Source organism: Artibeus jamaicensis, unplaced genomic scaffold (genome assembly GCF_021234435.1).
Source record: "Artibeus jamaicensis isolate MK-2021 breed Jamaican fruit bat unplaced genomic scaffold, CSHL_Jam_final scaffold_537, whole genome shotgun sequence".
Lineage (NCBI taxonomy): Eukaryota > Metazoa > Chordata > Mammalia > Chiroptera > Phyllostomidae > Artibeus > Artibeus jamaicensis.
Window position 1 is genome coordinate 28,846,209 of NW_026522047.1, and position 13,518 is coordinate 28,859,726.

The window sequence follows — 13,518 nt, forward strand, 5'->3', positions numbered from 1 at the left end:
GGCTGTTTTTTTAATCTCATGGTCTATTAGTTCTGCACTCCCAGTGCTATGGGAACACAGTTGCTTTAGTTCAATTCAGAAATTCTCTACTGATTGACTAAATGGTCGATTCTGCTGGGAAAGAAAAGTGCAAGGGGTAAAGTTCCCACAGAGGAGGTGACTTATTTTGAAGTGGGTCTGAGAGGGAAAAGAGGAAAGCATTTGGGGCAGAAGGAGCAGCCTGCAGAAGAACGGAGGCATGCAAAGGCCTATCCCGTGAGAGACTAGAAGAGTCCAGTGCTGAGGATGCGTAGAGGCAGGAAGCCAGTGTCTTGGGTGTATGTATTCAAAGACTCTGATGCTCTTTGTAGGGCACGCTTCCTGCGGAACTTGTTAACAAACACAATAAAAGAAAAGGGCGCCTTCATGTTTCAGTTTTAGTCAAAACCCTTCATTTTCAGTTATTTTCTAAGTAGGCATGTAGCAGCAGAGTTCTGCTTTGGTGCGTATAGTTAACGACTATTGTCGGAATTTTCTCCCAGTCATTAACCATGTTTGGAAGCTCTGAACCGGTGAGGAGGGCAGGCTGCACGGCCTCAGTTACGCTCACATAAGCTAAGCCTGTGGCCACACTACTCTCTGTTGCCTTCTTTATTTAAACAAGGAGCTATTTTCACTTCATTCACAAAATGGATGGCATGTAGAATGAGCCTGGCAGAGGGATCAGGAGGTTGTGATAAAAAGGAGGCGGCTCGCAGTGCCCTGAGTTAGTGTGATGAGGCTATTACATTGCAAGAAATAAAGAGCCTGAACACTTCTAAGGGAATGAACTTAAAGTTTTGTGGAAAATTGATTCCTTTTCATTGAGTAACTGCATCATTTCTGTAGTGAGGTTCATGCTGGTCCCTTGTATACAAGGCTAGAAATATCTTGCAGTATTTAAGGAGTGGAAATGAATGGATTCTCTTGGCAGATGTGCTGTCTAGATGTCCTGCCATTTTTGAAGCTATGCTCTTTGCATTCTAGGAAATCCTTGTTCCTGAGTGGATACTATTTTGAGCTTTTCATTATTTGCAAGATGGAGCTATGTGTCTGTACTTAAATATGCCCAGCTGGCCAATGCACCTGCTTTTTGAGTCACTACAGAGATCAGAAACCCTGAACAACAGAAGTTGGACTTATGTGGTACTTATCTCTCATGTAGTTTCTAGTAGTTATTTTTTGTTGGGTGCTTATAAGGACATCTATTTTTTAAAGAGCCATATTATTTATCCTTTTCCCCCCACTGAGGAATAAATCACATCTTGTTTCCCCTACTACCACAGGCATTCACAGTCCGAGGTGATTAGAAATGCAAATTGGGAATCATTAGAGCATTATAATTTCTTTTTGATGGCAGAGGGCAATGTTTAAAATCAATGTACTAAGAAGGAACATTTGCTTAAAATGCGGTTAAATTGTGAACAAACAGGAAGAAAGCAATATTCCATTGCATGCTAGAAATTTCTAATTGGGTCTGGAGAAAGGGGAACCTGCTGGGTTCATTTCTGCTTTATCATACTTTCAACCCAAGACACGATGACAGGTAGGGTGCCAATGGTTTAAGAACATAGGATGTGACTTCTAGAGTTCTCAAACTGGTTTATGGAAACATATTAAGGACTCCATCTTAGTAGATGGAGTCCTTAATTTGCATTCTTACATTTGCTCTCACACGGTCATTCAGAGGACAAATATGTGAACACTATAGAAACAAGAAAAAAAATTGGCTAGTGCTCATATCAAAAGCATAGATCCTCTCACCTCCAGAGCCAGAGATGGGGCGTATGAGAGGCAGATCGCTTCTGCTGCAAATGTGTTTGTGGTATAGGTAATAAAAGTCACTGGGGGATGCTTCCTATTAAATAAGTATGTATTTTGTTACTGGCTTTACTTTTATTTATAGAGAAAATACACTCTATTTTTTGGAGGCCTACATGAAAATGAATTGCCTCTGTATACAAGAGACTAGACTTCATAGCACACCTGTGCTTTTATAGTTTCACATGTAGTTTTATATGTTATAGATACGTAGTATGTATGGGCTCAACCATATCTTTACTTTGTATCACAAAACAGTCTGACTATTGCTAGAAAAATCAACAATCTATAAATAGCAGGTGGTTTCCAGGTCAAAACTGTCCAAGATATTGGGTGTTGAGAGAGTCTAGGTACCTAACGGAGAAATGCTAACCCTTGAAGAAGTGGTTGTAATCTTAGTTTTCTTGAGAATATTAATAGGTTGGAGGCTTATAGGCATGATTGAGAATGTAAAATTAGAAGGTAAATATTTTGTAGGCCTATTTTAAACTGCTTTTTCTTCATGGTAGAAAAATTTATCTTTAATCTGTACCGATAACTTTTAATAGGCATCAGTTGGGCACCCCATTAAACTAACTGCTTTAAAATGGTTTCCTTTTAGAACTAACATTTACATCCTAGGAAATCAATTAGGGTGTCTGGATTTCACATTTCCTTCAATCTTTGCTTGCAGTCGTTTCTGAACGGTCAACTTACCATAACAAAACACTCAGAGGTGTAAATCTTCTGGAAGAAGTGCAAATGCCACACTTTTACTTGGAAAAAAAGGAAAAAAACAGGACTTATTTAATATATTTGCCGAACATGTAAAACTGCATACACCACAGGAAATATTTTTGGTGTGTGGGAACGTGTGGTGTGTCCAAACTACAAACATTGTTTTGAAAATTTCCCCGGCAGTGGTGAATTATATGAGACCATGTCCATGTAAGGTGAGCTTGTTTAACGGGCTTGTGGTTCTGGGGCTCGTTCAAACACTCTTAAACAAAATAAAGGGAATGGATGTAATAACTTCTTTATAGAAAGGCCATAAAAAGGTACAGGGCCATGTAAACAAATTGGGTCATTTACTAGATGTTCAAGTGACAGATTTGCAGTCCAAATTCAGGGGCGTGTATTATGTTTTTTAGGATGGGGATCATGTTCTATCTCGACAGTAAAGTGACTAGCTTAATTTTTTTGTTGGTTTGTTTTTCTTTACTGCAGGACAGCCCATTGTTGCTATTTCATACTGCAGTTTGAATGCCTACCTAAAATGTTGAGGATTTCCATTTCTCTTTGTTCGGCTTTGGGCAGTGGCTAGAAACTCATGTGTGAAGAGTTGGATTGACCTGCCTTTTGGTAGCACTGGGTTTTCTTCGAGGGACATGAAATGATTGAAATTGAAATTTCCCTTCTGGGTTCAGGCATGTCTACACTAATTGTAAAATAGTTGTTTTGGCTTCCAAGAGTAGGCTCATAACTACAACTATGTGAAGTAGAAATCCAGCAAGAGTTATAATTTACAGTCACTAACTCTGCCAGTCTTATAATAAAAACACTATCATAACCAATCTATTGTGACATTCATTTGCTTTACTTGAGACACAGATAAAAAGTCCTGTTCCGGGTTGTCTTGCATTAGAAAGCTGTTTCATTGCATTGGGATATTGATGTGTCTCCTCCGACATTGGTACAAGAGTGTATCCGGATGTTCTGATAAAGGGGAGGAAGGTGGGTGGGACTTCAAGAATGTGTGGCCCTGAGCATTGGGGGCGATGACCAAAAATTAAATTTGGAAATTCAAGTGAAGAAAGGAAGCTAAATAATTTCTATGTTGATATCACAACATTTATTCATTCTGTAATTTCTCTCAATCAAGGTTGGCTCACTAGACCTTAAAGGAAGTGGATTGTGTAAAAAAAAACCTCAGTAAAAATCAATGAGCCTTTCTAAGTTTTAAAAACTGATGGCATCATACCATACTGGCAACTTGCAAGTGTTACTGCTGGAAGTTTGGCAGTGGAAATAACTGCTCCAGCTCCACAGGGCTACAAAACAACGGACAATGGTGGATATTATAGTTTCTGTGTAATGTGTGACTTGCTATTTCCTTCTTTTCCCTTTAATGAGCAACTTCAGGCTCGATGGCCTTCAGTCTGTGAAAAACCTAAGATCCACCTTTAAATTGGATTCTCTGTGATCTTGAAAACAACAATTCACATCTTTCTGCTTTGTTACCCACTCACCTCTTTTATAGAGCCCAGAGTTCTGCATAGCTGCATACTATCTAGTAAAAACTCTGAAAACTGAGGTGGAGACTACAAAGTGATACAAGTACCTGCCTGGAACCACGAGGCATTGTGGAGAACAGGAAGTCAATTTAGACTTGGTTGCTGCTTTTGAGTTGTTTATTTTAAAAAAGGGACATAAGGCATGAAGCTAGCTATAATACAGAATAAAATGCATCGTTTGGTGGGAATTCAAGGAAAGCCAAGATTATTTATAGCAGAGCCATTAGAAGGGCTTAGAAAAGTTGTTAAAGGAGAGGGGCCTGGGAAGATGAGCAACAGGTGTGTGCACTCAGAATCAAGGGTAGGGTGGGGTAGACTTTAGGAGATGGGAACTGGTGAGCAGATATGGGGAACAGAAAGTATGAAAAATTCATGCAGTGTAATGTGTGGTTTGCTTTGACTGAGACCTCATAAACAGACTCAGTGGATATGTCATGAGAGAAGGAGGCACGAAAGGAAGAACACCGATGTATTACTCAGGTGTGGATGATTGCCTGAATGATTCTTCAGGCTTTGGCGTGAACTCCAGTTTGGCCTTCTCACCCAGTTATTCAGGCTACAGATTATGGCTTCAGTTTGATTCTTCATGGTGTATAGCAGATAGAGACAGAATGAAGATTGATAAAAAGCAAAGAATAAAGTGAGAAGGAATAGGAAATCCCATTTGTGAGCACAGAACCATGAAGAGGAAGTAGTGAAGGTAAGGAAGAAAAAAAGAGAGGGGAAAAAAGGAAAAGGGGAAATGGAGAAGAGAGGAGGGCAGGGGAGGATGAAAGGGAGGGGAGGGAGAGAGAGGGGGAGAGAGAGAAGCGAGCAGCCCTAAGGTAGATGAAGGCTGCTAAGAAAGGAAAGGGAGAAAAGTCAAGGAAATTGGCTTATAGTATAAAATACAGCACATCAAAGAAAATGAGGACCAATGAATGAACAGCCTATGATATTTCAATGGTGACAGAAAATAAAACAAAACTCTTTGGTGCAATGAAGTGTAGAAGTGGGAGGAAGAATACCTATGGAGTAAAGTGAAGAAGTCAGATGTGATGTTTAAGACTTGGTGAAAGTTTTAGTGATCAGGGGAAGGAGATGTTGAGGTGGTTCCAGGGTGGAGGAGAAAAAAGAAGAAACATGCTGTGTCTCTTTGTTTACTTGTTCGGGCAGTATGGCAGAGATCCAGGGATAAAAAGAAGGTTAAACATGTAACACAAGCTAAGACTCATGGTCTGGAAAGTTCTGGACAGTTGCTGATGGAATACAGGAGAATGACGGCAGAGCATGAAGCAGCATATCAGTTATTACGGTAAGAACAGAGCATACTGAGTAGAGAAATGGGAATTCGGCTGTGGAGGAAGTGAGCCCGGAGACAAATTTTAACCACATGAAAGAGTGAGAGAAGATTCAGGTGATATTTTAGCAGTGGTTCCCTTGCAATGGAGTTGAATGTTTGGGCTCAGCCTAGTTAAAGTAGAAGTATAAACAATATTAGAGAAAAGATAACGAAACTGGATGTCTTTGCTCGGTCGGTCCATGTGGAGGGATAACGAGATGACAAGTTTGGGGATCTGGAGGCTAGAGGGGTGTTGGCAGATAAATAAGAGTCACAGATGCAGTGGCATGAGCTGGAACCATGTAACAGTAAAAAGCAGCCATGGGGAAGGGAGCGATATGTGGAAAATGTATGGTAAAAAGACACATCGAAACAAGAACTAGCAAGAGCTTTTAACCTCAGCAGAAGCTGCAGAGATTTTAAAAAGAACTCTGGAAGGCCTTGGCCAGGTAGCTCAGTTGGTAAGAGCACCATCCCAATACACTAAGGTTGTGGGTTTGATCCCCTGTCAGGGCACATATAATAAGCAACCAATGAATGCCTAAGTAAGTGGAACAACAACTTGATTTTCTCTCTCTCTCTGTCTCTCCCTCAAAAAAAATTTAATAAAAAACCCCATGGAGATTCGAATTAAGTGGCTACTTTAATGTCTCTTACTTTATTTTTCTGGTGCTGATGCCCTTAAAAGTATGTCCTCAGAAATCAGAAAAGGTAGGGGAAAACCAGTGCAAGCCTGTGGGTTCTCTGCTATGGAACCCTAGTGTCTGTTGCAAATACCACACAGTGTTTGTTTTGTTGTTTGTGCGCTTTTGTTTTAGTTTGTTTTGCTGTTTTTACCGTCCATTAAAGCCATACAAATTTGCTGGAAATAGGTTCAGGTTATATAATGGTTTGCTTAAGAAGAGAATATACTTTATTAGGCATTTCCCACATTTTCCAAAGAGGGCCATGTTCTGTGCATGTTCACAGAGTAGGGATTCTGTGTGCTGTCATCACGGGCAATGCTTCTTTATGTTCCTATCATCATTGGTCACATGTACATGGGACTGGTATGGTGAATAACCATGACACGTGAGTCTTGATCAAAAAATACAGCTTTACTTTCATTGCTCCTGAGTTTTACTGAACAGGAGGGAAATCTTCCCATATCCTAGGATGAATATTTTTGTAAGAATGTGGGTTTTCAGCTCACCCACAAGATACAGAATTCTTAGAGTGACTTGAAATATAAACACCCCTGTGATTTAGAAACGATTGCATAGTCCTTTGCAATACTTAAAACACCCGGTGTGCCAGCCCGCGGTCTCTTCACTCCCTGCCTGGGCCTGCTTCTGAGTGGCAGCCTGCCTGGAAGAGGAGGTGAGGTGCAGGGGGCTGGAAGGAGCCTTGGTTTGCCCGAGGGATTCAGCAGTCATGGAGCAGCCTCTTACTGCCTGTCGCTTCGGTGTCCCCGTAGCTGTCTTGTTGTACCTCAGTCCCATTCTGGCATCTAATCACACCTATGTTTAGAGGACTCCCTGTTTTTCATAGTCAGGCTTGCTTTCAGATCTCCGAGTCTCAAAATGCAACTTAAAACGAATGGTTTTTGCCCAATTTAAATGTAATACTTTACAGAATTTCTATTGATTTATTTTATAATATTTATTTATTAATTTTTTTTTACTGAGAGGGGAAGGAAGGAAGGGAGAGAGGGAGAGGAACATAGATGTGAGAGGGGAACATCAACCGGTTGCCTCTCGCGTGGGCCCCAAGCGGGGACCGAACCTGCAACCCAGGCGTGTGCCCTGCCCAGGAATTGGGCCTGCAGCCTTTCACTGTGCGGATATCCAACCCGCTGAGCCACACTGGTCAGGGACCTTTACAAAAATTTTAAAATGTGTAGCAAAAAGATTAAACAAGCACAGAATTATTGGCAAACTAAGGATTAAATATTATATTTCTATTTTAAGTCACTATATTTATATTTGCAATTTCTGCATTCTCACGGTCATTACCCTACACCAGGTGCTGTTGGTCACCTAAACTGTGGCACGAGTATGCTTATTCTTTTTCTCTACTACAGGCTTTCTTCATGCCCTCCCACCCCCAATTGATCAAATATAGGAGGAGGTAGATGCCAGACAGTCTTCCTAGAGTTATGCTTGTGTTTACTTCCTTTGAGCTTAGATACGTGATTTTCAGACTTCACTCTTCATACGGATCACATGGGGACCTTCTTGAAATGCAGATTCAGTTGTGTAGGCCATTGGTGGTGCCAGAGAATCTGCATTTGAGCAAGCTCCCAGGTACTGCCCATACCACTGCATTGAGCACCACACTTGGAGTCAAGAGAGGCTGCTCTGGTTTTCTCAAGGTCTCCTGTGGCCTCGCCCTAGTCTTTCTGATGAAAAGATTGCACAAAGCCAATCTCTGTTCACCATGGAGATGAGTCCACAAGTTGCTCTTGCAACTCTTCTAACCAGGAAGTCACTTCAAGCTGTAAAGTGCCTTGTGCCCTATGTATTTTGTCACAACCTGAAAAGCGATGAACAAGATGCAATTCTTAAGAGGACTCCTCGTGGACAATCCGTGTGGCCTGGCCTACACTAGAGATGCAGTCAGAGTAGTGAGGGAACCCAAAGATTTTCCACTTCCCGGTCATGACAGGCTTAAATCATGGGGCCATGATTTAAGTTGGGTCTTGAAGGATAAAGAGGATTCACGAGAAATCCTCTAAGCAGAGGGCAGAGACTTGTGAGAGAGCACAAAGTCTATTAAAAAATCAGCTCCTTTTGGTGGGAAATGAGATGGAAACATATGAGTTAATTCTGAAGGACTCTGGCTGCCATACCAAAGAGTGCGTTTAGACATTTTCTGTTGGTCCTAGGGAGAAGATCAGATGTCTTCTGTGCTGGTTTCCTAATGGAAGAACCTGGTGGTCAGGGTAATTTCCCCCATTTTCATATTTGTATGCATATACTAGATCAGTAATTATCCATCAAATGATCCAGTTTAGATTTCTTTTCTTGTTCTTTGCTTTCCAAAAACAAAGATACATGAAGATGATTATAAAGGACAGAGAAGCTCAAGGCTGGAATGCCAGTTTAAAGGCAGTTGCAGTCGTTCACACACCAGATGATGAATAGAGGGACCAGTTGCTGCCTGTGGAGAGAAAGAGATTGTAACCATCATCTCTCCTTTACTCTTTGCAAAGTCACAGATTGTGTTTGAGGTCCAACCCGACAGGTGCCTCCTCCATAAACCCTTTCTGTTTCTTACAGACTGGGATGTCTACCTTGTCTAAACTCCCAGAACAGTGCAGAATTTAGTGCTTTCTACCTTAAATTCTAATGATCTGGGTCTTACCCCCATAATTTTTCAGTGTCAGACAATAAAATGTGGATTCATCTTTAGCTTAGTGTCCCAAGGGATAGAGGATCTTTTAAGTGAAGTGAAAACAGCCCACTTAGACCTAATGCAGCCAGTTCTGTTGTAGTGTTGGCATTTGTCCTCCGGGGTCATCATCAATTAGCTGAAGAAGTCATATGCCTTATTTCACAACCCAGGGATGCAGCTAATGTCTGACCTCATTTTGAGGAACTAAGAAGGGACACACTGGAGGGCCTCTTCATCTTTCTGCTTAGACTGAGTAAAATGAATGTACAAAGGAACTATTGGCAAAATTATACTGATGACTGCTTAGAATGCTATTTCCTCACCAACAGAAAGAAACATATCCTTTCCAGGAAAATCATTTTTAAACAGGGAACTTTGTGATAACCTTTATTGTAGTCAATTTATTATAAGAAGAGAATGGCTATCAAAATCCATTTTCAATTGTTTTAAATTATTTCCTTCTTTTTTCTTTATAGTTAATATAAAATATATTCTTATTTTAGTTAGGTTTTTTTTTTTTTTTGCTTTGGGGTTTTAAGATTGACCACAGTGACTTATCCCAGGGAAGGCAAAATTTGTGAAAAAGTCATTATTTCAAAAATCACTCAAAGAATGTATTTTTTTCTTGGAAATAAAGTCGATTTTCTCAGCCCTGGTCATATGAAATTACGGGCAAGTCGTCCCTAGTCTGGCATGTGGACAAAACAGAAGCAGACTCTGGAGAGAGAGAGAGTTCAAAATCCATGGCAGTAAAGCACATGCTCAGTATGCCAATATTTATGGTGTCACAACCAAATTAAAACCATACCCTCTGCTATTTACATAAGTACAATACCCAGACTACACAAGTTTATGCCCGTGTTTCTTAGTAGATTGAAGACAATACTAATGTTTAGGACTCTTAGAGACCAGACTATTTATTTTCATGTTCATTTTATTCCATTCTATGGAGAGTGGATTATCTTCACATTTTGAAGTCAGTCAGAATTAGAAGGCATGGTATTTAGCACGGGTGAAGACTGACTTTGGGATTCCATGTACAATGTGTTCGGTCAAGTTGCATCCGGAACTCTTAGTGCCTGTGCTGAGGACCGTTAAATGCATTGGCTTTTGAGAGTAAGTGAGACTGCTTCTTAGATAGATGGGTAATTCTCAGTCTTTCATATCTAGCATTTTACTCATGCTAGGAGAAAACCTGTTCTAAAAAAAATAGACACACTTACTTTGGATAAAAAAGACACGTTACTTGTCTTTTTGTGGCAACTTTTTAAAAAGATTTATTTATTCATCTTTAGAGGGGAAGGGAAGGAGAAAGGGAGAGGAACATCAATGTATGGTTGCCCTTTGCGCATCCCCTGCTGGGAACTGGCCTGCAGGGAACCGGCCTGCAACCCAGGCATGTGCCCTGACTGGGAATCGAACCGCGATCGTCTGGTTCGCAGGCCCGAGCTCAATCCACTGAGCTACACCAGCCAGGGCTTGTGGCAACTTTTAAAGTTGATAAATTACAAAAAGTTTTTCAGGAGCATTGTTAGAAGCACATCTTATTTCCCTATATTTACAAGACAAAGAAATTTAGTAATTTAAAATATAATAAATAATACTACTAAGAACTTGTGTAGCAATATAAGTGACAAAGATAATACAAGAACTACAGAAAATATCATTGGAAATGGATTTTGGAGAAAATAGCATGTCTCATTTGCTTGTGCATATGACATCTGAGAAGGGATGCTTTTTGACAGCACTAATTCCCCTGGATTCCTCCAGTTTCTGCCTTAGCTGAGATTCTGTTATCTACAACACAACCTGGACTGCAACAGGATAGATCCACATCTTTAACAGATTGGCAATTTGGCTCTTTCAGAGATAGTCTTTGAACTTAGTATCAACTGAAAAATTTTCACAATTGGTGATATAATCTTTTGTGCATCAAGGAGGAGGTTTTCTCATTTGTAGGATAAAAGAAAAAAATTAAGAATAACCCCCATGTGAGCAAATCAAGCTCAATAATGTAAATGTTTCCTTTATGGTGGGATAGAATCTAAGGTATTCAAGAAGTTATTTTTTTAGTTCAGTAATTTAAACATTGTACTTAGTCTCTTTTTTGGTACTTCAAACATTTGTTATTAAGGTTTCCTTTGGTGCGTCCTTAAAAAGACAGCATCCAGCATGTTTTCCTTATAAAAACACATCTTAAACATAGACAAAACAGAAGGCAAACTTTCTCATTTTTTTCACACTGATGATTCAGTTGTTTTAGGCCCAGGAACTTAAAATTGATCACCAGTTTATTTTATCTTCCTTTGTCTTATTTTGGTGCTGAGAAAGAAAAAAAAATTCTGCCAGTTACTCTGGGTGTTTAAATCTTGTGCTGATCAGTACAAATACCAAGGAAATCGCCTTGGTCATATAGGAGAAGGTTGAGGAAGATCACCAGCTTTTGCAATTCATTAGCAGTTCAGTTTCCTGGGTGTTTAGCGTTCAATGATCTATCTCATCAGCCATGTCTTAGGCATTAATGGATAACAACGTTCCAGGACTGCCAATGATTTTAATGAATAAGCAACAATACACTTTTATTTAAATGTTCTTGAAGATTTCTATTTGAGTTTCTATATAGTAATAAATATTGATATCTCCCTCAGTGACATTTGACAAATAAGAATTATACTCCCTAAGGGACTTGGCAGTATATTATATATCTGCTTGTGATAAGTAATTTTTAATTTAGCCTAAATTTATCATTGTTTTTCCACTTAAAACTTTTTATTACTGAGTATTTCATGACCCTTCTTATATTTTATTGGAAATGCTATATTTATTTCAGTGTATAGAGGATGTTGATAAAATCAAGTATTTAGTAAATGCTCTAGAAAAAAGTTTTGCTTATTCGAAATACCCAGTATTTTAAAATCCAGCAAATCTACTCTTTGCCTAAATATTTTGTTTCTTATGTTATAAGCAGGGCATTTTTTTTTGTTTCACGTCAATGTACATATTAAAAGAGGTTATATGGTAAATAAGATGTGACCAACACTTGTCATTTCACTATTGTATGGGTTGGGGGGAAATCTGAAGCAGAAGAATATTTGGGATTTTCTTTGCCAGTTTAGACATTTCACTGTCTCTTTGCTTTTAAAATGTCTGCCAGCAGTGCCCGAAGTATTTACATGTGGAACATTTTAGGGGCCTGCATACATTTGTGGATTTAGGAATAGCTTACCTTGACTCCTTGTACAATGAATCTGCCAGGTAAATAGCAAGGATTTTGTATTTTTCTCACCATAAACTGTGACTCTCCAGCCTAAGATTTTGGCTGAATTGAGGAAGACTTTTTTCTGGCTGGATTAATGTAATAAAGCTAGGGCAGGCTCAGGAATAGAGGCAGGGCTTGCCTCCTCTTCACTGTGCTGTGCCATTTGGATTGTATTTAATAGATTAATATGATGGCCTTGAATGTGTATTCACTCAGGGGTCCTGGTTAACTTCTGCCCCATGAGACAGTTTCAGAAGAAAATGGCCCTTTCAAAAGATTGTTCAGTAGGAAATGAAACGCTGAGAACCCTACATTCACGAATCACAGCTCGCATGGTTAACAGGGACTTCAAAATTAAAATAATAATGTATGGTCCAAAGCAACCACATACAAATACAGAAATATGTGTATTGCATATTCTCTTTAAACCGTTTGTCTGCATTGATTGCAACAGGCATTCAGAAGTTGAGAGAGCTGATAAATGAATTTTTTAAATAATGAAAATGTGAACTGATGATTTTATTTGTTACAAGGACATATTAATTGGCATTTTTGCCTTGACCTTTTTTGCCCATTTTGATCAATTTTACAATTCTGCATTTTTCAAAAATTTAAAGTCATTTAGCGATTATAAACATTTCAGAGACTTACGATTTTTTAGTGTAAATAGTATTTTCCAACTCAACACTGCTTTTCTAATTTCTTCTTGAAATGTTGGGGAGGAGAAGCAAAGCTCTTTTCTCTACTTTTTAGGTTTGTTTACTACTGTTTGTGAATTAAACTGACAAACACAGATAAATAGAAAAAAAAGACATACAGATTTTGTTAATATTTTAAATTTTATGTGCACAGAGCCTTCACAGAATGTAATGAAAAACACTGTTGTAGACCGCTCTGCCTGGTTCTAGGAATTGTATCTCAAACCCTTGTGGCTAAGGGTGAGGGACAACCTTTGTAGGAGACAAAGCTTGTCTCTGGTAGCAAACACTGCCTCAGTTTCCTCTCCCTGCACCCAAAACTTGGTTGGAAGTCAATGACGGGTAAGATCTTTACCAGTGGGGGACAACCTAAGCCAGACTGAATCACTTGGGAGGCCTTCATGGAAGGACTTGGGGGGCTGCAACAAAGAGCAATGGACTCTCACCCCCCAGCTTTGACAAAGCCCCAGTCCCCATGTTCTCTGGGGGAAGTGCTTCCTGGCTCTTATCCCCTTAAGCCTGAATACCTGATGGGGAGAGGTGCAGCTCCTTGCCTTGCTAGAGCGTGTCCTGGGGAAAAATCTGGCATCACAAAGACTTCCTGATAAACCTGTGAAATCTGCTCTGCTAAGAGTACTTTCATTCATATACTAAGGGTTGGAGCAGAAAACCCTAAAACTCTGTTCCTGACACACACTGAAGACTAAGCCCTCAGATTTCTTTGAAATGTTATCTACTGTTTGATCCTTGCTG

The 13,518-nt window shown here is 39.6% G+C and overlaps 1 protein-coding gene and 1 long non-coding RNA gene across 3 annotated transcripts in view; both read left to right on the plus strand.

The window, feature by feature from the left end:
* PDGFC (platelet derived growth factor C) overlaps window positions 1–13,518 on the plus strand; it is a 169,948-nt gene that overhangs the window by 10,283 nt on the left and 146,147 nt on the right. The gene's annotated exons all lie outside the window — the stretch shown is intronic.
* Window positions 1,013–3,501, plus strand: LOC119034636 (uncharacterized). Its single transcript, XR_005079600.2, has 3 exons — window positions 1,013–1,164; window positions 2,513–2,771; window positions 3,046–3,501. It is a non-coding gene; the product is annotated as an uncharacterized LOC119034636 (long non-coding RNA).